At 35.8% G+C, this 23,400-nt stretch overlaps 1 protein-coding gene and 1 pseudogene across 8 annotated transcripts in view; both read left to right on the plus strand.

The window, feature by feature from the left end:
- The window catches only part of MEF2C (myocyte enhancer factor 2C), a 190,372-nt gene that overhangs the window by 108,800 nt on the left and 58,172 nt on the right, over nt 1-23,400 (plus strand). The window lies entirely within an intron of this gene.
- LOC114044600 lies at nt 10,868-11,146 on the plus strand (annotated as a pseudogene).

A 23,400-nucleotide genomic window follows, 5' to 3' on the forward strand; every position in this document is an offset into this window, starting at 1 on the left:
AAGGAAGGAAGGAAGGAAGGAAGGAAGGAAGGAAGGAAGGAAGGAAGCATCTAGAAATGTAGATGAGAGCTATATTATGATAGGATTTAAATACCAGGGGAAGGATTTTGTATTTTATCCCAGAGACAATAGAGAGCCATTGACCATGTTTGAGCAGAGGAGTTTTTCTTCTTGGAATTATTATGGCATTCCAGGGAAATGATACAATATCTTTGTAAAAATTAATCTATATTTTCTATAGGATTTTTAAAAGAGAGCTGTGAATATATGTGTGTTGAAAGTGTATTATGAAAAGGACTACTTACCATTCAGTGAAACTCATAAATTCTCTACCTACTGCCTGATGGGCCTTTGCAGATAGCTCTAGTCTTTGCTTACCTCATTCTCCTTGAGCTCAGATAATGTCATGCAAAATTCTGATATCAATAGTAATTCCCACTAAACAAGACCTGGGTCACTAAAAAAGGTTAGGAATTAGACAATGAATTCAGATGACAAAAACATATAGGTGTGTGATAAGCTATGTGGATAGATTATTTTGAGGGAAACATTTTACTGATTTGTTACACATTGTCCTGCCAAGACAGCATGTACAGAGTATATCCTTCTCCATGCTTAAGTCTGGTCACCTGGTTGAAGTTCTGAATGAGAAAAAAAAATCCCTTGTCAGTTATTTGTAAAGGTCACAGAGTTAATGACTAGCTGGGAGGTTAATTAGATTCTGAAAGCCTCTTCATAGCAATTAGTCTCTTATCTTCATGTTTTTAGTAAATAAGCTCTCTTACTGTTTAGATATACTGTTTAAGGTAAGAAACATTGTAAATAGGAAATCATAGTCTCCTACTCAATGTGGGTTTTTCTTCTCCCTTAATCTACTCTAAAATATCACTGTATAAGAATTATGGCTTGAGAATTCATACTGAACTTTCACAAAGTAATGAATGGAAGTTCCTATACTGGAATTTCTGTATTTTATGAACTTTCCATATTTTCTTAATTAGAGTGTCCGTTCAACAAACACTTATTTAAACACCTACTATGTGCAAAGGATTGTATTTTCTTCATTAGATCCATTTTCTAGATGAAAAATTGGCAGTATATTGATGTCAATTCAGGATTAAATTACAAAGGAAGGAAACAAACATTTACTAAGTGTCTACTACATGCCAACCTCTCTACAAATATCATATTTGATTCTCACAACAACCCTGGGAGGTAGGTGCTATTATTATCCCCATTTTACAGATGAGGAAACTAAAGCAAATAGAGTAAGTGATTTGCCCAGGGTCACACAACTAGTAAGTGTCTGAGGTTGGATTTGAACAAGGGTTTTCTACTGCACCACCTAGCTGCCTCTATTTAGCAACTAATCTAGAAATACTTCAGTTTTTCTGTCTTTTGTTTAATTCTAGATGACTAAAATCTTTTCACATCTGAATTACCCACTCCCTTTTCTGAAAACAAATCCTACACTTTTATTTTATAAGATGTCAGCTATAAAAATGTGCTTTTAAACACAAAGCTGCTTGTCAAATGTTTGTGTGTGAGGAATCTTCCAATAGATACAGTGACTAGACATTAAATGCAGAAATGCAAGATAGGGACAGAGAATCCAAATTTTCATCATTGGAGTTTTTGAAAGGACTGTTGAGAAGAACTGGAGTTCCTCTCAGTTGGGCTGAGAGGAAAAGTGGCTACAGCCTCAGAGGAGATGACCATCACCAGAGAAGCACTTAAAAATTGGTCATAAAAAAGCTAGGTCAACTACAAAAATGCCCTAAAAAAGTAGAAACACAAGGCTGAAAATTACCAAATAAATATGAAAAGAAAGAGAATAAGAGAGGAAAAGAGTGAAAAGGAACAAAGAAAGAATTTTATAGTTGGCAATGACAGGGAAGTTAAAATCTGCGACAATCTGTCTGACATACATATACAAGATGTGTGCTGATACTGATCGTTTTGCCAATAGTTAAAGGAAGGAATTTTATCTTCATACAGGACTGCTGTTTAGAATCTCTTTCTTGCACGTTTTGAGTTTACCCCAAATTAATTTCATATGAAGAAAAGAAAGTTCAATAGTAAGCTGATTTTCTTGAGTGGTAGAAGCATTGTTATGGAGAATTTAGTTTCTTCAGCATTAAAGCATTTGGATTTCATCAAGTGACTCAAAGTAGGACCTGGAGAGCAATATGGTATATGATAACAGACTGAGAGGAACTGGAAGCCTTAGCTTCTACCCTCAGCTCTCCAGGTTACTGGCTATGTGATACTGGGTGAATCACTTAACCTTAGTCCTTGTTCCCTCATTTATAAAATTGGGATAATGATTCCTGCCCTGTTGTGAGGATACAATGAAACAATGGATATAAAGATGTTTTGGAAACTTTAAAGTATTATTAAGATACAAGATGCTTTTCTTTTTGATGCTGAGAGAAAAATTTAACTACTAAACTTTTGCTGTAGGAAAAGAATGGTTGAACTGAATGCCCAACATTTGAAAATGTTAACTTTTTAAAAGTAATTTCCCTACTAAGTCCTTCCTTTACTGTCACATTAAGCAAAAGAGAGGTAATGAGCAAACACAACAAAAACAAAGCAATATATATTGTCAAGGTAGATGATAGAAAAGATAGATAGATAGAAGGCTAGATAGGTGGATCGATAGATGTTAATGATGCTATTACATTTTTCAAGATTTTTTTCTGTTTTCATGTACGAATCATTTGTAAACATCTTTTTATAATTTCTACAGAAATTCCATGAGATTTTGCTTCTATAAAATTTGAAGGGATCTTCATTGCCTTTAAGTTTGATAGAAGGTTCTCTTGCTGAAAATTGAAACCTGCATCCTGGTTATACTTCACAGCTGAATGGCTTTTTTTTTTTCTCCAAAACATGATCTATCTGGCTGTTAGACTGGAAAAATTTTACATGGCTGTGTAACATTCTTATAACCTAATAGCTCTACGGGTTTTCTCCCAATCTAGTCATTGGAGAATGTTCTTTGTTTTTGTAGTCACTGTTTCACATAGTAACAGCTTGTTGTATTTTGGTCTATTTGCCAGAGGGAAGGTTTATTTTTAAAACCCTGAACTCTGAATTTTCTTTATTTTTCCAAGATTGAAAGCAGCTGAAATGCCTGGAGTTACAGGTTGAAGGCTGCTTTACAATATGTGAAGGGAAGCTTCATTCCCTCCCCTCTTTGTGTTTTTTTTTTTTTAATTTTTCCTAACAAATGTCTTCTAACTGGTAGTTGTCTAAAAATAGAAAGCCGCCTAACTAAAAATAGCTTGGCTCTCAGGCTTGCCAAGGAAAATGGAGAGGAATAGGCGTGGAATAGAAGGCTGAGTAATCCACATCTATTCATTCAGAGATCCCTTTGAGAATGCAGGCGATGATAAAGTGCCCCCAAAAAACCACAGGCCTGACTTGCTCTCTTCAGACTTCTAGGTGCCAATAAACATTTTAGCCCAAGGATACATTTTTTTCTCATAGGTCGTAAACACTTTCTGAAAGACAAGTCTTTGTTTCACAAGGCCTGACATTCTGTCAAAAATAGCTACCTTTCCTAAGGTCTTTTTTTTTTCTTTTAAAGAAATCTCTCAAATTTTTACTTACATTTTCAAATGACTATCTTAATTACGAAATAATGTGACTACAATGGCAGTTTTTTTTTAGTTGTCATAAAAATTGCAAACTGCTTGTGACTTCAAAACTTTAAAGATTTTTTCATAGAAAGAGCAAATTATTTCAGAGCTTCCTTTAAAGTAGTGAATGAACAGCTGATTTATTGTTCTGTAGCTTCACACTCCCTAGATTACACAGCAGCTCTTGATAAAGCAACATTTAGCCCCTCATTCTTACAGTTTTTCCCACCTAAGCTAGAATTTCCCTCCCTCCTTCCTCTCTCTCTTCACTGTCTCTCTCTTTCTCTGTCTCTCTGTATCTTTCTCTTCTTCTCCTTCCTTCTCTCTCTCTCTCCTTTGACTGTCTGTATCTCTTTCTCTCTCTTCCTCCTGTCGTTTCCTCCTCTCTGTCCCTCTGTTTCTTTCTGTGTCTGTCTCTCTGTATTTCTCTATTGTTCTTTTTCTCTCTCTTCTTCCTCTCTGTCCCTCCTTCTCTCTCTCCCTCTCTCTCTCTGTCTCTTTATGTCTGTCAGTCTATCTCTATCTGTCTTTGTCTCTCCTCCCTCTCGAGTATCTGGTTCTCACTTTAAAGAATTAGAATTCTGCGACAACTATAAAAACATGACATAGGCCTATTTTGTAATCGTAACATTTTTTTTTTCATTTTGTTTTGCTTGAGTAATCCGAATAACCAGGTCAAACATAGCAACAGGGTGTGGAAATGTCAGCACAGTTCACAGGGTTATTTGGGCCTGAGTATTGTTTTGTTCAGTTCCTGTAATGTTGCTGGTGATAAGGCTCCTGAGACAAAGGATGATAATTGATGGAAGGAGATTTAAATCATTACAAGAAGAATCAAGGTCCTTGTATCTGTGTACACTGACTCTTCTGGTCTCCTTCCGTCTTGTACAGCATTTTGTCTTCTTGCATGTTGGCCCCCTACTGCTCTTTGTAATGGATGCAGACCACAAGTGATTCTTTTATGCAGTACACAGGGTATAATTGTGTCTGTGTGGTGTATTAGTAATTACCAAGCTGAATTCCCATATTGTATCTTTACTGCAGGCATGGAAAAATAGGACACACAACCCTGCCACGACCATTTTCAACCTAGATAGTGAGCCACTAATAGCTATGTTCCAGGGACAAAGACTTTTGTAAGCACATACATGTTTCATTTTCTTTGTCAAATCATCTCTTATGTAGAATAATTTCAAATTTGGAATTACTTTTCTGTGGTCTTATACTATTAATTAAAAAAAATTTCAAATACTGCAAATCCCCTAAATTATAGAAAATGTTCATTACTTTTAGTTGCTAAACAAAAAGTCACATCAATTTAGTATTAGTGAATATGCATTAATTACACTAGAGTACCATGGATGGAGTATTAAATTATAACATATACTAAAGATATGCTTTTAAGTAAAAATTAATTAGTATAGTTATGTATTCCATAATATTTGGTATTTTTAATTTTCTAAATAATGAATATTGCTTTCTAAAGATAATTTAATGATTTTGTCACAGTCTGTTAAACTTCAAAAAAAGCTGACATTTGTTTTTTGTTACAGTAAACAGATATAAATTAATTATTAATTTCCTTGCTATAAAATTTACATCCATCCCTTATGTATTATGTAACATATTGATTAGTCTACCATTTACCTCCTATTCATGGAGGTTTTTAAATGTCTATAATATGATTTATCTTTAAGAGAAATTAAAATAATAGAGGCTACTCGATTTAATACAACAGAAAACTTAATATGTTTATATTATACCAAAGTCATTTTAAGCAAAGTAATATGATAACTAGTTACAAACGGGTAAATATATCACTACAGCTCTTATAATGTACTTAAATTAGTGATATTTAACCCACAAGTGTTTGTCCTATATAGTGACAGGAATTGGTTTAAAATGTAAAATGTTGGGTTTTTTTATATTTTCACATTCAAATCTGAAAATTTATCTACTTTGAACATTCAGTATTATTTTCCCACATTCATTTCAGTCAGACAATGTCTATAAAGCAACTTCTAGACACACAATACTGTCCTAAACCTAGGAGGGATTAAAAAAAGTTTAGAAAACTCTGCCTGCCCAAAAAGTGCAGGAATGGATTGGACAACCTGTTTTGTCACAGAACCATATACCAGGAAGAGGGAGAAGACTGAGATTCTATGATTATGCAAAGAGTAATCATGAAATTCACTTACCAAAAATACATGCCTTTGATTTTGAATTCTTAATACAGAAAGAGGCATAGAGATTCCCAGGCTACTTTACAGATAACGGTGTTCCCTTGTACCCATTCCAATTTGATATCTTGTTTAATGTCTGTAATTCACAATACAACTTTCACCAAAACATCCACTGCCTACATCTCCGTTGTGTCTCAGAAATTCAAGCTTCCTACATCTTGAGACCAAAGAAGATAGTCATGTAACATCCATATTTGAAAATACCAGTGGTGGTATGGAGGGCAGTGAGTAAAAGATATAGATTCCATTCAGGTACACATGAAGAAACTCAAAATACTTGGAAGAATATAGGGACATTACTTCTCAAATAGAGAAGCACTGTTACATGTTCATGAACTTTAGTGTTGGAAATTCTGAAATATTTTCTTTGCTGGCATCACTCTGAAACCATTATGTCCTTGGGGACAGCAGACCTCATCTCTGATTTGAGTATTAACTCTTTTATTAAAAAAGGAAGACTGTTTTATGATGTTAAAATGCCTAACAGCCAAGGCAAGGAATTCATTGCATTTCTATCGCGTTGTTTAACATACAAATCAACAGGCTGAGTTTATTAAAATATTCTCAGTATTTGTATTGTAAAAGGAACTCCCAATGAGGACACTTTTTTGCCTAAGTAGATCTGCATCTACTAAACTGTTCTGCAAGCTAGATAATTTCCTGACACCTGGAAGTTAAGTGACTTGTTGAAGATCATACAGCCAGTGTGTGTCAGAGTCAAAACTTGAACTACCTTCCTGACTTGGAAGCCAGTTCTCTATTCAGAAGATGACTTGCTGTTCCCGAGTTATTTATCATTTACATCTGTAATGCACATATAGACATACACAGACATCCCATAGAATTGCTTCCAATTTTAGAAAAATTTTATGACTTTACTCCTGTCTTCTCAGTCCTTTGATGTAACTATAGAGCTTTAGCTATACACCCCCTTGGAGGTGATTTCAGCATATTTTCTAAGGGCTACGTCTTTGGCTTTGCTCCATTCCAGTAGGTACTTTAATGGGTCCTTATAAACGGATTTCACAAACCATGTAAACCAATGATACATATTGATTGCTTCTAGGTTGTTGTTGTTGTTGTCATTCAGTCATGTCAGATTCTTCATGACCCTGTATGGGGTTTTCTTGGCAAAGACATTGGAGTGGTTTGCCATTTCCTTCTCCAGTGGATTAGGCAAACAGAAGCTAAGTGACTTACCCAGGGTCACACAGCTAGTAAGAGTTTGAGGTCAGATTTGAACTCAGGTCTTCCTGACTCCAGATCCAGCTCTCCATCCACTGAGTCATCTAGCCTCCACCTATCTGCTTCTGGGTAAAGCCCATAATATCTGAACCAAGACAGATAACACTTTGAATAGTACAGATTCTTAAAATTGGAAGGAACCTCAGAGGACAACAGGATCAATTTAGAATTGAGCAAGAATTCCCTCAACAACATAACCAACAAGTGGTTATCTAGCCTTTGCTTGAAGGCCAACATGGAGGATGTACCCACTAACTCCCAAAGCATCCCATGACTCTTATGGCTATCTCTTATTATCAGGAACTTTTTTCCTTACACCATGCCTCAGTTTAGCCTTTTACAACTTCTACCCATTGCCTTGGTTCTGACCTTTGGGGCCAAACAGTACAAATCTAATCTCCCTTCCATGTATACCCTTAAAATACTTGTTAGTTCATCATGTAGCTACTAAATCTTCTTATCTCCAGGCTAATGTACTGTGGATACTTAATATACTGTGGATAATTTTTAAAGGTATATTAAAAATGAAAATGACCATATTCCCATTATTTATTAGGGAGAGATTCACTGTAGACATAGGTCTGACTTCTATCCACATATATAAATATAAATACATATATATTATATATATGTATATTCAACGGTCAGTTAATCATTAGCATTTACTATGTGCCAGGCATTGTGCTGCACTCTGGGGATACAAAAAGAGGGAAAAGATAATCTCTGCCCTCAAGGAGCTCCCAGTCTAATGGGGAGACAACAAGCAAATCAAAATGTACAAATAAGCCATATACAGGATAAATGGGAAATAATTAAGAGAGGGAAAGGCTCTAGAATTAAAAGGGGTTGGGAGAGGGTCTCTGTAAGAGTTGGGATTTTAGTTGGGACTTAAAGAAAGCCAGGGAAGACAGTAGACTGAGATGAGAAGGGAGAGCATTCCAGGGATGGGGGACAATTTACACTAGCATCAGAGATTAGGCTAGTCTAAGAAATTGTAGCATTATTGGATTAGAGCTAAACTGGACTCTAGAGACTTGGAGTTGGGTAGGCTTGAGTTAGAATCCTGCCCCAGATACATATTAAGTATGTGACCCTGGGCAAGCCTCAGTTACCTCATCTGTAAAATAAGGAAGTTGGACTCAAATGGCCTCTAAATTCTCTTCAAGCTCCTAATCCTTTTAGTAGGTGAGAAAATCCAGAAAGGTTAAATGAAGGCCAGTCAATCTATCCATTTTGCAAGTGAGAAAGCCCAGAAAGGTTAAATGAAGGCCATGGTCATAAAGCATAGTAAGAGAGCTAAGATTCAAACCCAGGTCTTCTGTTTCAAATTCAGTGTTCTGTCTATAAAAAGGGAGTGAAATAAATAATAATATATAATAATATTATAGTTATAATAAATATAATAATATAATTAATTATAATATAATAATAAAACACTATTACAGTAGTCCAAGCAAGAAGTAATGAGGACCTGAACTGGGATAGAAGTTGTACAAATGTAGAATGGGTCTAAAAACAAAGAGACAACATGGATAAGCCTTCTCAGCTGAGTAGGTATGATAGCAAATGAGGAAGAGAAAAAAAAAAGTCAAAGATGACTCTTAGATATGAATGTTCCTCTATTACTCAAATACTAAGCAGCACAAAGGCCCAAAGAGAACACAGGTAAGGATGACTGGAGGATAAGAATGAGCCTTTCAAAACTCTTAGCCCATTCTTCATTCAAGCACACATACACACAAACATACACACCAATATATGTATACTCATACTCATCCAGATAGGATGAGTTTATAATGCCCTAAATGTATTTTCAACTGGAGGAACTGAGACCTAGAACCAAATGTCTCACTGAGTATAATAGTTTTCTAAGTCAGGTCAGTATTACTCACCATCATACTTCTGCCATTGGCTATATTACTCATGAAACAGATTGGCAATAATGAGTTTTGATTTGGGTAGGCCTTATTCACCCATCTACACCTTCATTTCAGACATATATTGGATTGGGGGAGAGGGAAATAAATTAATAGTAGCAACATTTCAGAAGTCATGTGCATCCTCTTTTAACATTAACATTTTCCTTCATCTCTTGATGTACGTTTTTAATAAAAAGAAAGATTTGCATCCAAAATAATGGTTTGTTATAATTATTAAATGTTTAAAATTATATGGTTCATTTTATATATCCAAACAAAATATATGTTTTAACCCATTTGAAAAAGTGTGTCCTAGTAGTAAACATCTCCCAACTGTTCTACAACTTGGTATAATTTTTTTTTTTTTTACTTCACTTTCTACCTAATGGAACCATTTATTTGCGGGGCTATGGAAAGTCTCCAAGGAAAACTGGAGAATTCGGCTACTACTGCAGGAAGTGGTGTCAGGAGCTCTGTGGGTGGCATTTTCTCTGCTGAGTCAGTCTCACGACTCGTTTTCCAGCATGTTTTTGCTAGTCGTGCTGACTTTCTGACAAGATGCAAAACTGAAGTCTTGGAGGTTCTGGGAGATCTCCTGCTGTTTTCCCTTTCCCCATTTCCTTGGGAAAATGCCATTGAAGATGACACCTTCCTATCTAGGTTATCTTTGTCTTTTAAATTGGAAAAAATTTGCAAAATATTTTATCATCATTCTTATTTTGTTCTTTTATTAACATATAAGATGGTTCAGTATTGTAAGAACCATTTTGTGAAGGAAGAAAAATGAGGTTTTTAAGAGAAAGTTTTAAGTGTTTCAAGATTAAAGGATGATTTAATAGCACATGATTAATGTTTTAATTATTAACTAATTAATTATTAATTAATTTAATAGCATTATGATTAATAATATGATTAATCCTTGCTTCTATTGCATAGGCTGTTGAGGAATGGTGCCTTTTTCCTTAAAATATACACTTCCCCTTTTGAAAATGAAATTATAAAATCAAAATCAGCTCAGCCCAAGTTGAGTTGAGAGTTACAGTTACAAGGTGAACCTCATTAAGATGGGCAGCCAAAAATAACCCCAAGATGTAAAACTTTCTTTTACTAAATATTGAGACATTTGCATCTACTATCTGGATAATTTCATCAGCCCTGCATGTCACTTTCCCTGGGCAGATATCGTTTATTGTTTAAAGGTGCATCCTTCCATCATGGTGTAAATTGACAAGAAATAGTAAATTATTTTCAAACAGAAAAGATTTTCATCAAAATCACTATAATAGCTAGCACATGTAATTTATACTGTTTCATCTTTTCCTCACAACAACCCTGGGGAGTAGATGTTATTATCATCCCCATTTTACAGAAGAAGAAACAGAGGCAGGCAGAGAATAAGTGACTTGCCCAGGGTCCCACAGCTAGTAAATATCTGAGGCTAAAGCTGACCTCAGAGCTTCCTGATTCCAAGTCCAAGGCTCTATCTACTGTGCCCAGGTACATAAAACGTTTCACTTCATTTACATTGGGGGGAAAAAACAATCAAAATAGAGGTGAGTTAAAGACTATAGGTGTCTGTAGGTACACAAGCTACATAACGGAGACAAAAATCTTCTCAGCCCTGCTTCAGTTAAGTGTACAAAGTTGAACTGTGTACTCAACACATTTCAAACACTAGTGTTTCCAGAATGGAATTCTAGTTCTTTGTGCCTCTTGATTTGTCTTTGTCCATATACTAGTCTATATGTGTGGATCTAAAGTGCTTCATTTTATTTTTAATATGTCTAATGGCTCGTTTTGCACTCCCACCATGGCGTACCACGGCCAGGGCCAGAAGGTGCAGAAGGTGATGGTACAGCCCATCAACCTCATCTTCAGATATCTCCAAAATCGTTCCCAAATTCAGGTGTGGCTATATGAGCAAGTAAATATGCAAATAGAGGGCTGCATGATTGGTTTTGATGAGTATATGAATCTTGTATTGGACGATGCAGAGGAGATTCACTCTAAAACAAAGTCAAGGAAACAACTTGGTCGGATCATGCTAAAAGGAGACAACATTAGTCTACTACAAAGTGTTTCTAACTAGAAGAATATGGTCAGTGAAGTTAGAAGACACTAAGAAGGCAATACTTTTTTTTCTTAGTGACGTTCTCTGGGCTTCAAAAGCCAGCTACACATTTTTCCATGTTATTTTGATCTTTCTTTTATGATATTATAACAATAAATGCGCTGCTCTGGGGTTTGTTTCTATTAAAAAATTCTGCATTGAAAAAAAAAATACCACTAATAATCCATGATATCATTTAGTTTGGGTTCTCTCTCCACAAAAGCAACCTAAACTCTTATAGTCTTCATGAGTTCTTATGGTCAAAAAAATTCACCAACCAATAACCAAATTTCTGGTGATACAGTTCCCCATTTGGGAAAAGCTAGCTATTGGGTGGTGAATTTTTGGACTGGTTTTTTGGACAACAGGCACACAGTTCATTGCCAGGCCCATACTGAAAGCCTTTCCAGGTTGGTAGGACATGCCAGAGCTTGAATGTTCCCTTGGTATTGCCTTTGAGAACCTTGAGTCACCTCCATGGAGGATTTTATTTTATAACAAATATAAAATCAAGAATACTTTACTTTTCTTTTAAAGTTGAGTAAAAATATTTGTACTCGGTGTACCAGGTATGAAAGAGACAGACAAGGGTGATGTGGTATTGAGAAAAAGAGAAGTTAAAGAAGTATCTTGTTGAGTTATAAAATTTACTTTTTTAAGTGGCTCCATGTTTCATAATGAATTCAATTGAATACAGTCTGATTCAATAAATATTTATTATGTGTATGCAAAACTCTGTGCTAGACTCTGGGAATAAAAAAGACAAAAAACTAAAGCAGCCCTGCCTTCAGAGAGCTTAGATTTTATTCAGTGAGGCAGGGGAGGAGGATATAACATATACACAAATAAGTAAATACAAGACATTTTCAGGAGGGAGAAAGCACTAACATTTGGGATAAGAAGGTCAGTATAAAAAGTTTACATATATCAAAAGTAGTTATGAGGACATGTCAAATGTAATAGGTTTTTCTCTTATTGTCTTTTTTATACTTTTAAAGAAAATGTACAAATAATACAACTATGATTTTTGTTTTCTTCAGTCATTATTTATTCTTCCGATGAATTTATATCAATTTAGAAAGAAAAAAGAATAAACATATAAATTGCACTGGATTGCTAAGCTAATTTTAGTTTTTTCTGTTTTCAACCATCGGACTATGTCTACATATGAGAGAGGAGAGAGAGAGAGAGAGAGAGAGAGAAAGAGAATGAAATAAGCAAATCTATGTTTGAATAAAATATTTACAACTTTGAAAATATTCAAAAGTTTTTAAGCATTATATAATTAATTTTTTAAAATCATATTTCTATAAACAATAATATAAATTAATTATAACATCAATTATATTAGTTCTATCCAGTTGAAATCATTATTTTTATTATCATTTAAGATATTTGTTACAGTATTATAGCTATAATAATATTTGTAAGTTCAGAATAATGAAATAATATTATTAAAATAAAGAACTGCTTTTTCATAATGGTGGCCACAATTGAACAAAGATTTGGAATATTGGAGTTAGGTTTGCCCTACAGATTATTTCAGGTGTCTCCAAACTGGAGGGAGGCTGTCAGTTGTGGACCTCCTATAAACTCCTTATGTAAAATTCATGTAGCTAGACTTCAAACTCAACTAATCTACCACCCCGGGACTTTCTGGGTGACCTAAAGAAATCCCCTCTGGAGCCATTCCAAAAGTCCAACATCATGGACTAAGTCAGTCATCCTGCCCACAGATATGCTAATACTTTTACAGGAAGTTCTAGCAATACCCCTGCCAAGCTGTGAATCCTGTTACAATATTATTTTGCAACTCTACAAAGAAATCTCAGTTTAATGTGTATATTTAGTTGTTACAAAAATGTTTTGCTATGGAGGAAATTCATATAATTTTCTCTGTGTACTTCAATAGGGTAAAATATTAGTCTTAAAATTAAGTAGCATAGAATAGAGAAGAGGTGGTTGAACCTAAAAATGTTCACGACAGAACAAATTTTAAAACACACTGGAGTTCAACGAGGTAAGAGAATTGACATGTAAAACTTGAAAATGAGGTTTACAATATGAACAGTTTTTTTTCCTGTTGACAGCTAAAATTATTGAGAATATGACAACCAAAAATAGCAGACAACAAGCCACAACCCTAGGCTATAGAGATGTAGCAGAAAAGTCCATCTATGGCCATGCTACAGAACTCTCAGTTTAGATTGGCTCCTGTCTTTTGGCCGTGCCAGTTTAGACAACAGGTGCAGTCACTGACAGGTGTGGATATCTAGGATGAGTAAAATTGCTGATGGCTAATGATATGGCTTTATGTTAGATCTTCAACTGCTGAGTTCTGACACTGTGGGAAGCCAGCTCACATACTTTGGGGTCATTTGATGCCCTCCCTTGTTTATTTTTTCCCCTCTCTTCCACAAGTCTCCATATCTCTCATCCAAATTACTGTCTGTCGCTTTCTCTGGTACATAGGCAGTTCTTCATTCTCTCTTTCTTCTTTTATTCCTCCTCTTACTTTCTCATTCTTCTTTTTACTCTAGCTTTTGGAATATCACATGAAGTCCAAGGCAACTGAATTCAGATCCTAGCAGAACTTAAGAATGTTATTATTTAATATGAACTTATTAACTGAGAGTTTACATGAGACCTTGGAGTCAGAAGCAGTTGGGTGGTGCAGTGGGTAAAGCAGTAACCTGGGAGTCAGCAAAATCTGAGTTCAAATCTGGCCTCAGACACTTAATAGCTGTGTGATCTTGGGCAAGTTACTTAACATCTGTTTGCCTCAGTTTTCCCATCTATAAAGTGGGGAAAATAATAGCACCTACCTTGCAGAGTTGTTCTGAGTATCAAATGAGATAATACTTATAAAGCCCTTAGCACAGTACCTGGCATATAGAAAGTACCATATAAGTGTTGGTGGTTGATGATGGTGATTATATCGACAAGATGTTTAAAGCCTTCTTACTGGATCCCTATGACAACTTGCAACTTGAGATTTGATAATGAGTGATTTAAGTGAGTATGGAGACAGTTTCAAAAATTAGTAGAAAAATAAAAATAGACAAATGGAATGTTGAACTATGCATAGTATTACAAATGTTAAATATTACAGGAAATTCTGATTTAAAAAAAATTACTAGCAGTTTATCCAAAAGAAAAGATTAAGCCCTTTTTCCTGAGGGGACATGAGAAAAAGCCTTTTCTGACCCTATTGAGTATCTTGATTTTCCATGTCCTATTTAATTTTACCATAGTCAACTCTTGGTTATTTGCATTGATAGAAGGGAACTAACATTAATTCTATTGCAAAAAGCAGATACCATATGCCAATGCCTGAATCATCCTGTAAACAGACAACTCATATAGCAAGTAATGCAGGGAGCTCAGAAGTAGGCTCTAAAAAGGAGGAACGAGGGTGATAATTGATTTTCCCTTGACTCCTTAAATGTCTTCTCTCTAAATAACAATGAAAAGAACTGAAAATTTCTTTATCTTGCACCAGCTGAAAATAATGAGATTGTTAGAAAAGCAAATACAATATTTTTGATTGACAAACTCAATTTTTTTCATAAAAAAGAGAATGAATGAGATAAATTTCTTGCACTTTGTAAATCGTCTACTCTCTATGTCCACAGACCGACATCCTGAGTTTTGACTATTCCAAAAGACTTTGTGATGTGACAGAAGACAGCATTGATAATTATCACTGGGGGAATGTGCTAGGTAGGAAAGGTAGCTTCAGAGTGATCAGCAAGAGGGGAGAAGGCTGCTCTTGGCTCCCAAGTGAAAAGTCACGAGTTGATTCTCTCAAATAAGAAGGCTTATATACTTAGATACATTGAGAAAGGAAAATAATTTGATCTTACCATGACTGCTTAAGATGATCTATGTATCTTCTTTTGTTACAGTCATAGTCATTGATAATTTATAAAAGATGCTACAAAATATTCTTATAAGAGAAAAATTGCTCCAAGTCTGTTTTTGTTCCTGAAACCTATTTGCAAGTAAAATTCCATAATCTTTAAAAGGTTAATATGTGGAGTTACAATTATGCTTTATTCCTTCAAAGCTATTGCTCCCTGATGGCTGTTAATTTACCCTACTCCTCTATTCTGTTTCTCAGCCTTTGTTTCATTTTAAACTTTGTCCTAGCTTTTTCTCCCACATCTAAGGAGTTTCCAATAAATTAAATTCTTCTGGTCCAATTAAATGGATTTTTATCTTTATCAATTCAACTCACCAAGCAATTATGAAGTACTTACTATGTGCAAAGCACTGCTCAAAATGCTTGGGATAGAAAAGGCAGCACTCCCCTCCTTGACCAAGATAGAGCCCATGGGGGAGGGGGTAGTAGAGCTAACATGACTCACTGCCTCCCCTGAGGAAGCCTGAGTCACTTAATTGATTCTGATTTTACCTTGGTTTCTCAGGAGTCCTCCTTGCTAGGGCATATCCAGAATGTGACCAGAGTGATGCAGAGAGAGCTAAATGGGGTAGAATTTGTAGGACTTTTATCTTAAAATTATACTTCCTTCTAATTCAAGTTAATGGGTTCTCATTTAAATAATATTTTTGCCTTTCTTGGCATCCTCAGTGCTTAGCACAGTGTGTGCAACATATTAAGCACTTACCAAATGTTTGTTGACTGACTGACTAATTGATTTAATACTGTATCTCTCTATTTCTGACTATATTACTTCTCTAATTTCTTTTTCCACTCTTCTTTTCAATCTGCCTGAAACCCTCTATTTTCTTCCTTCCACCGTGCTCTCTACCCCTTCATGCTGATGTTCTCATTACTATAATGATTTTCTCAGATCTTTTGGCTATTAAACACTTTCTGAAGACTCCTATCTCTTCTGGTGCCCCCTTCAGTCTTCAAGCTGCCATAGCTTCTCTTAACTGACCAGGGCACCCCAAACCTAATTTCCTTGTCCAGAGAAGGGTGCAAGACTTCCTGGCTCTTCCCCTTGATAACCATCTAAACACTTATTAGATACTTAAAGGCATTTTACTGCAAAGGGCTGCAGAGCCATAGATAGATAGATAGATATAGATATATAGATTGGGAAACAAGTTAGGAAATAAATGGAAAAGGTTAAAAGCTTATAGGACAAAAATACTCATAGTTTAATCCATCAGAGATAGGTCATTTGCATTCTCCTTTCTGCCTGAGGTTCTTTTTTTCCTGTTTCATTCTGGATATTAACTCAGCACTCTCTCTGTCTCTCTCTATCTCTGTCTCTCTCTATCTCTGTCTCTGTGTCTGTCTCTCTCTCTCTCTCATTGAGTGTCCACAGCTACTTGTTATAGTCCTCTGGAATTTGCTTCTTTGCTTTTTGTGAGAGTCTGAAAGTAAATAAAAACTCCTCTTTTTCTCCACTCAAGCTTGATACTAAGGAAAGAGTTGTGGATTAGGAGTCAGAGGACTTAGGTTTCCATCTTTGCTCTGCCACAGACTACCTTATGATCTTAAGCAAATCTCATTGGGCCTCAGTTTACTCATCTATGAAATGGATCTGTTTTCCTCCTCATCTCCACTTCCTAGATTCCTTCGCTTCTTTCAAGGTTCAACAAAAATCCCACCTTCTACAAGAAGCCTTTCCTGGTCTTATTTAATCTTAGTGCCTTCCCTCGGAGGATATCTCCAATTTATCCTGTTTATATCTCCTTTGTCCATAGTTGTTTTCATGTTGCCTCCCCAATTAGATTGTAAACTCCTTGAGAATGAGGACTGAGTTTTTTTGGGAAAGACAGGCTTTCTTCTTATCCCCAGTGCTTATCACCATGCTTGGCACGAAGTAGGCACTTAATAAGTGCTTGTTGACTTGACTAGTCAGATTATATGGCCTCTGAAGTCCTTTTCAGCTCTAAATCACATATCTAAGTGATCCCATTATCCTTTCCAATGACCCACAAAATCTCAATGAAAAACAATTCTTCTGTATCTGAGACCCAAAGTCTATTCTCCTCAGGTTTCAGCCTTGTGCCACCCCATCCTTCCCTGGAGCTCTGCATGCTCTAACTCCTTCTGGTTATTCTCTTAAAAGCTTTTATACCAGGCTTTTATAAGCTAGATCATTAGCTGGTTTAGTCCTTAATGAAGAAAAAAATAAGCCTCTCACACTACACCAAAATTGAAAACATCCATCCCATGAGACCTAGGCCAATAGACTCCTCATAGGCTTTACCCTCTATGCCCTATATTCCATAACTGCAGCTGATGAAGACAAACTCAAAACTTTCTCATTGTGAACTAAGACTCCTAGGTAAGAGTATTGTTGAGATAGGAATCCATCTAATCACTTATCCACCTCAGGGTCATAGGGATCATATTTCACATTTATTTAATATTTTACGTTTATAAGGATAATAACTTTAGAGCTGGAAAGGACCCCAGAGATCATCTTGCCCAAATCTCTCATTTTAACAAATGGGAAAGCTGAGGCCCAGGGTGGGTCAATGATTTGACCAAGGTCATACAGGTAGCAAATATCAAATAGAGGATTTGAACCAAGATCCTCTGACTCTTGGACCAGTGCTTTTTTTCTACTGTACCCCTCTGAGTGAGCCACGGACACTTAGCACAGTGCCTGGCACATAGTAGGTGCTTAATAAATGTTTATTGGATTGGATTGGTTTATTGAACTGGCCCCTCTTGGGCCTTCCTTCTGGTAGCTGATCCTGAAAACTGCATGTTATAACTATGATTATAAAAGAAATAATTCATGGACATGTTGAAATAGCAACATATTCTCACCCCTTCCAACAAATGGACAGAGCCATTTCAACAAAGCTGATAATTGGCTGTGAGACTTTAGGCAAGTCACTTAATGGCTTTGACATCATCAGGAAAATGTAAAGAAGAACATGGGACACTGGATCTTAAATTTGAAATGAACATTAGAGATTATCTAATGCAATGCTTGTACTTTACAAAGAGTGAAACTGACATCCAAAATGGTTAAGCATAATAGGATGTTACCTTCTCCAAGACAGGCTATACCAGTCTGCTCCATGTGGTAGATCTGAGAATCTATGAAATATTCCTGTTTGAATGTTTTAATCAAAATGTAGTCATTCAGTGGCATTGGTTCCATAATTGCATTCAGACTTTGGGAACCTATAATTAAACTCTTTTATCTTCACTCCTCTACCGAAGTCCTACTCTGATGCCTTATCATGATCTAAAGGTGACTCTGGGTTCTCAAAGGCTCTGATAGAAGATGCTAAGCCCTATGGAGTCTTCCCAGGCTGAAAAGGCTTTGAGTACAGGCCTAGAAATAGACTGTGTCAGTAATCCAAGGTCTGGCCTAGTCAAGCTGAAAAATTTCGTGAGAAATTTGACCACAAAGTGATGAATTTCTTTTGCCACCACAATTCATGAATGGTAATAATAGCAGTAGTAGTAGTAGTAGTAACAACAACAGTAATAATAATAGCACATTTTTATATAGCACCTTTAGGTATATAAAGTACTTTAAATATCGCAAATGCTTTTCCCAGAGTCACTCAGCTAATAAGTGTCTGAGGCATATTTGTAAGCCAGTCCTTCTTGACGCCAAGTCTAGGGCACTATCCATTACGCCACACTATCTCTTAAATTAAGAGCTAAGTTTTTGAGTGGTTCTAGTCAGTATTGGTGTAAAGAGTAACCAGATTAATGAAGTAATGATTCATTTAAATATTTGAATAAATCCTTTCATTATTTGAAGATTTTTAAAATACATAATGTGAAAATGATATTGGTCTGATATTGAAGTTAATTTTTGGAAAGGTTAAAAAAAAGTCCAACAGCCCATGAAAAGCATTAGCTTTCCATATATTACTGATGGTAATAGAGAGCATTATTTTTCTGGGGCAATGAGCACCAGTAATGTGGAAAAAATACAGTGGTTGTGGCAGCATTATATTTTCAGTTGTTTCTAAATTCTTGCCCACAGATTGATTCCTTTTTAAATAAAATCTAATTTTCTTCAAATTTTGAATTGTGGAGCTTAAGATGATTTTCATGGGTAAAGTTTACAGATTAACTCTGCTCAGTTCAGTGCTTTGAAATTCAGTAAGTGCAAGCATGGAATATGTTACATTTGAATAAATCCTTGCCATTATCATATGAAAGAGAAAGAGAAAGGAATAAATCAGGAGGAGGTAGCACAGGCCAGACCTATAACTTTGATGATCAAACCTTAGGAAGAAGCCTCTTGTCACATGACCTTTCCTCAACCTGATAGACCATCAGTGGGACCGCCCAGAATGTAAACCATAAGGGAAAGACAATGGGACATCGTGATACTATGATTCTGTGTGGTTTGGGGAAGCTAGATTGTGCAGTGGATAGAGTACTGGGCCTGGAGTCAGGAAATCTCATCTTCCTGGGGTCAAATCTAGCCTCAGACACTAGCAATGCAACCCTAGGTAAGTCACTTAGCCTTATTTGTCTCAGTTTCCCCAACTATAAAATGAGCAGGAGAAGGAAATGGCAAACAGTTACAGTATCTTGGTCAAGGAAACTCCAAATGGGTTCACAAAGACTAAATACAACTAAATAGCAATAGTACCCAAACAATATATTGCAACTAAATGGTACAGGATAAAAAATGCAGGACTTTGATTCAGGAAAACCTGGATTCAGATCCTGTGGCAGGTACTTACTAGCTGTGTGATAGTCACTTAGCCTCTCTGAGCCTCAGTTTCTTCATCTGTGAAATGGGGATAACACCACCCACCTCCTACAGTTGTGAGGATAAAATGAGGTAACGTATATAAATCATGTTGCAAACTTTACAGCACTATGTTATTGTTGGTTATTATTATGTTGTTATTGTTGTTGTTTACTAGAATTTTCCATTACCCACACTTTCTGAATAGCATGTCTCCGATCATACTAACATGGCTGTTGTCCAGTAGCAAGTAGAACCCTAAATCTTGAAGGGGCTCCAAGATTCCAATCCAAAAGTAAATAATGTTTGTGGCAAGGATATTTGAATATTTTTGCTGATTCAACAATGGATATTTACAAAATGTTATCTGAAACCTCTAAAATACCATAAAATATTTCATTTACTTGCAATACTCACTTCAACTAAACCTTTAAACTTATAGGAATTTGTCACTTATTAAAGATTATTTACTTTCTTATGAGTTGGCTCTGATCTTATTGGGAAAGTGCTAAAGGCAGTAGAAAGTGATCTATAATCAGGTCAAGAGAGATAGACCTTGTTAGCTAATCTGTATTTTCTCATGTAACTTCTGCACTGTACTTCTGGGTGGCTATTCAGACATCGACAGGGTAAAAAAAAAAAAGAAGAAAGAAATGAAATCAGTTTATTCTACATTTAATAAAGGGTCATGCAATTTATGAGGGTCTTTCTGAGATTTTCACTTAAGGATACATTTCTAGCTATATCATGAATTAGTCAGAAAAAGTGCTAGTTTTTTTAGTTAAAGAACCTGGATTCAAGTCCCAGCTCTCTATACTTATCTGGGACTTAATTTCCTGATCTGTAAAATGAGAGAATTGAATTAGATTACCTCTAAGGTCCTCCCATCTGTAAATCTATGATCTCACAAAAGAAAGTAAAAGGAAAGACGCCCAAATTTTGCCTCCTTGAGGACAAAAAAGTACCAGAGAGAGGGGAGGAAAAAAGTGATCAAGTTAGTAGCGATTTTATGTGATGGTAATGGTGCTCTGAAAGCATCTAGCTTTTACAGAGATAGCACTATGGAAAGATACATTGCTTTATGTAATTAGCAAGTGCCAGTGACTTATAGTTATTTCTTTAGCTAAGTAGGCAGTAATTAAGGGGGAGGAACCAGTCTGGGTGATTGTGTATAGGAATGGTTTTTCTCGATGATAATGCTTAACACAGGAACCGATACTTCTCTCTGATTTTTCTCCATTTCTATTCCTTTTATACAGCATCTGTTTTCTACATCTATATATTAGAATTTTCAGAGCATCTATCATCTGTCATTATCCTGACTTGCAGAGATTTTTTTTCAATGCTTTAGATGAATACATACAATAAAATAGAGTCCTTATGTCCATGTATTTGTGAAGGGAGTTTGCCCATAGTTTATGAAGTAAAGGTTCAACCTCTTTTCCCATTTATTATTTGGAGTGTGTCATCTTCAGTCAACCTAATTACCTCTATAAGAAATGGCTCTTCCCAGCTCAGAGTATGACATTTGCTGTCTTATGAGAAAAATCTCTGAAATCCTCTTCATTCAATTGATGTACTCCAAAAATGTCAGTCACCTATGGGAGGTTGATTTAAATATAGAGATTTACTTAAGATTTACAGAACTCTCCAAGGGAAGAGTTTCTTTGGACACAAGAGCCAGGTCACTTTCAATGGATCATTTTATTTGTCTTGACACACAGAAACAAATCTCTTCCAAATATGAAATCAGTCCACTGAGAGGCACTGAAAATGCACTTCTGGGCCTCATTGCCCCTAGGAAAGAATAATGATAAGTACCTGCACAACCCTACAAATGAGAATCTGGAGATGTTTCTGAAAACCAGCAGCCACAGAAGTTGATTTTGCCTGAAAGGAACCTGGAGTGACTGTGCTTGTTTACCATTTGGCAATGTCCTTAGTTTTTATTGAATGCACTACTGTGATAAAGATAGACATGGCAAACTCTAGCATTATTTTCTTTGTCATTATCGAAACAGTTGTAGATTTTCAAGGTAATGAAGATAAAACTGTTACAGTATTGCACTCACATATGGTATTCAAGACTTCGTCAGCACTTTCTGGTGTTCAAAGGTTTATATATTCACAGAATCACAGAGGTGAAAGAAAGAACCTCAGTGGTCAGCTAGCCCAGGCCATACCTGGAAAACCATTTCCTCTACTTTGTACCCAAGAAGGGGTCACACAGTCTTTGTTAGAGTACCTCCAAGGAATGGAAGAGAAACTCACCATCTCCCAAGGCAGCGATTCTACCTTTTTACCACTCTAATTGTTGGAAAGTTTTTCCTCACATATAGCCTAAATTTCATTTGCTCTGGATAGAAATGTCTTACAAAGTCATTAGGTTGAAGAGAATATTTTAAATCTTTTTTAGCGCTTTGATTGTGTGGATATGGGCACTTAGAATACAGGGTTAATTTCTCTTCAATTTTGTACTTGCATATCTCAACATTATCTTTTTTTTAAACAATCACATTTGTTTTGAAAAATATAAATGATCACATAAACAAATGCAAAAGAGTTTAACAGAATTGTTTTTAACTAGTGGGGTCATAACAGTATTTAAATGGTAGTGTTAAATATAATGAAAGAAAATGAGGTCCTATACATAAGCAGTTAGATTTTGAAAGAATTCTGTCTACTATATTATTTCCATTTTAATCTAATGAAACTCTTTTCCACACCTATTGGTTGGACTTCTTCTGTTGCTAAAGCTCAGAATGAACAGAGGCTAGCAGCAAATGCTATGGACAAAAAAAAGAAAAAGAAAATGGCTTTTGAAGCTGTATTCAGGGAAAAGAGAAACATAAAAGATAGGGCTGTTACTCAGGGTACATGGGGAAATGTTAATGGATGACAGAGAGAAAACAGAATGAACCAATTTTGATTTTACAACTGTTTTCTCTACCACTATCCACTAAAGTCTCATTCTAATGTCTCATGGCATGGACATGGCTCTAGGTTCTCAAAAGTTACACCAGTGAAGCACAGATTCTGAAAGGTTAAGCCAAACTGGGTATCTTTCAAGTATGGGCCTAGTAATAGATTGGACTTCTGTTGACCATAAGACTGATTTATCTAAGTTTGGAGAGGTTAGCTACAGAGTAATGAAATTTTAGGCTACAGCAACTCTCAAAGATTTGATGTTGTTACAGAAGGGTTGCTATCTGCTTCAGCAGATGAAATTACAGATTCTTGAAGTAATGAGGTATTTATCTGCCAAGTAGAAGCATCATTAACTGGAAATAGAACAAAAATGGTTAACAAAGATTGTCACCCAAGATGAGTAAGAAGATAATAAGAGCATTCAGCTGTTCTTGATGAGTTTAAGTTATCAGGCCCAGAGAAAATACGTTCTAGAAAATACATTCTGAAAAAATTGGCCTATGTGATTGCTAAGCTATTGTCAGTGATCTTTGAAAGACCATCGAGAATGAAAGAGGCGGGGCAGGTAGGTGGTGCAGTGTGGCCCTGAAGTCAGGAAGACCTGAGTTCAAATCCAGCCTCAGACCAAACACTTGACACTTA

The sequence above is a fragment of the Vombatus ursinus genome, unplaced genomic scaffold, assembly GCF_900497805.2.
Source record: "Vombatus ursinus unplaced genomic scaffold, bare-nosed wombat genome assembly UNPS02014774.1, whole genome shotgun sequence".
Lineage (NCBI taxonomy): Eukaryota > Metazoa > Chordata > Mammalia > Diprotodontia > Vombatidae > Vombatus > Vombatus ursinus.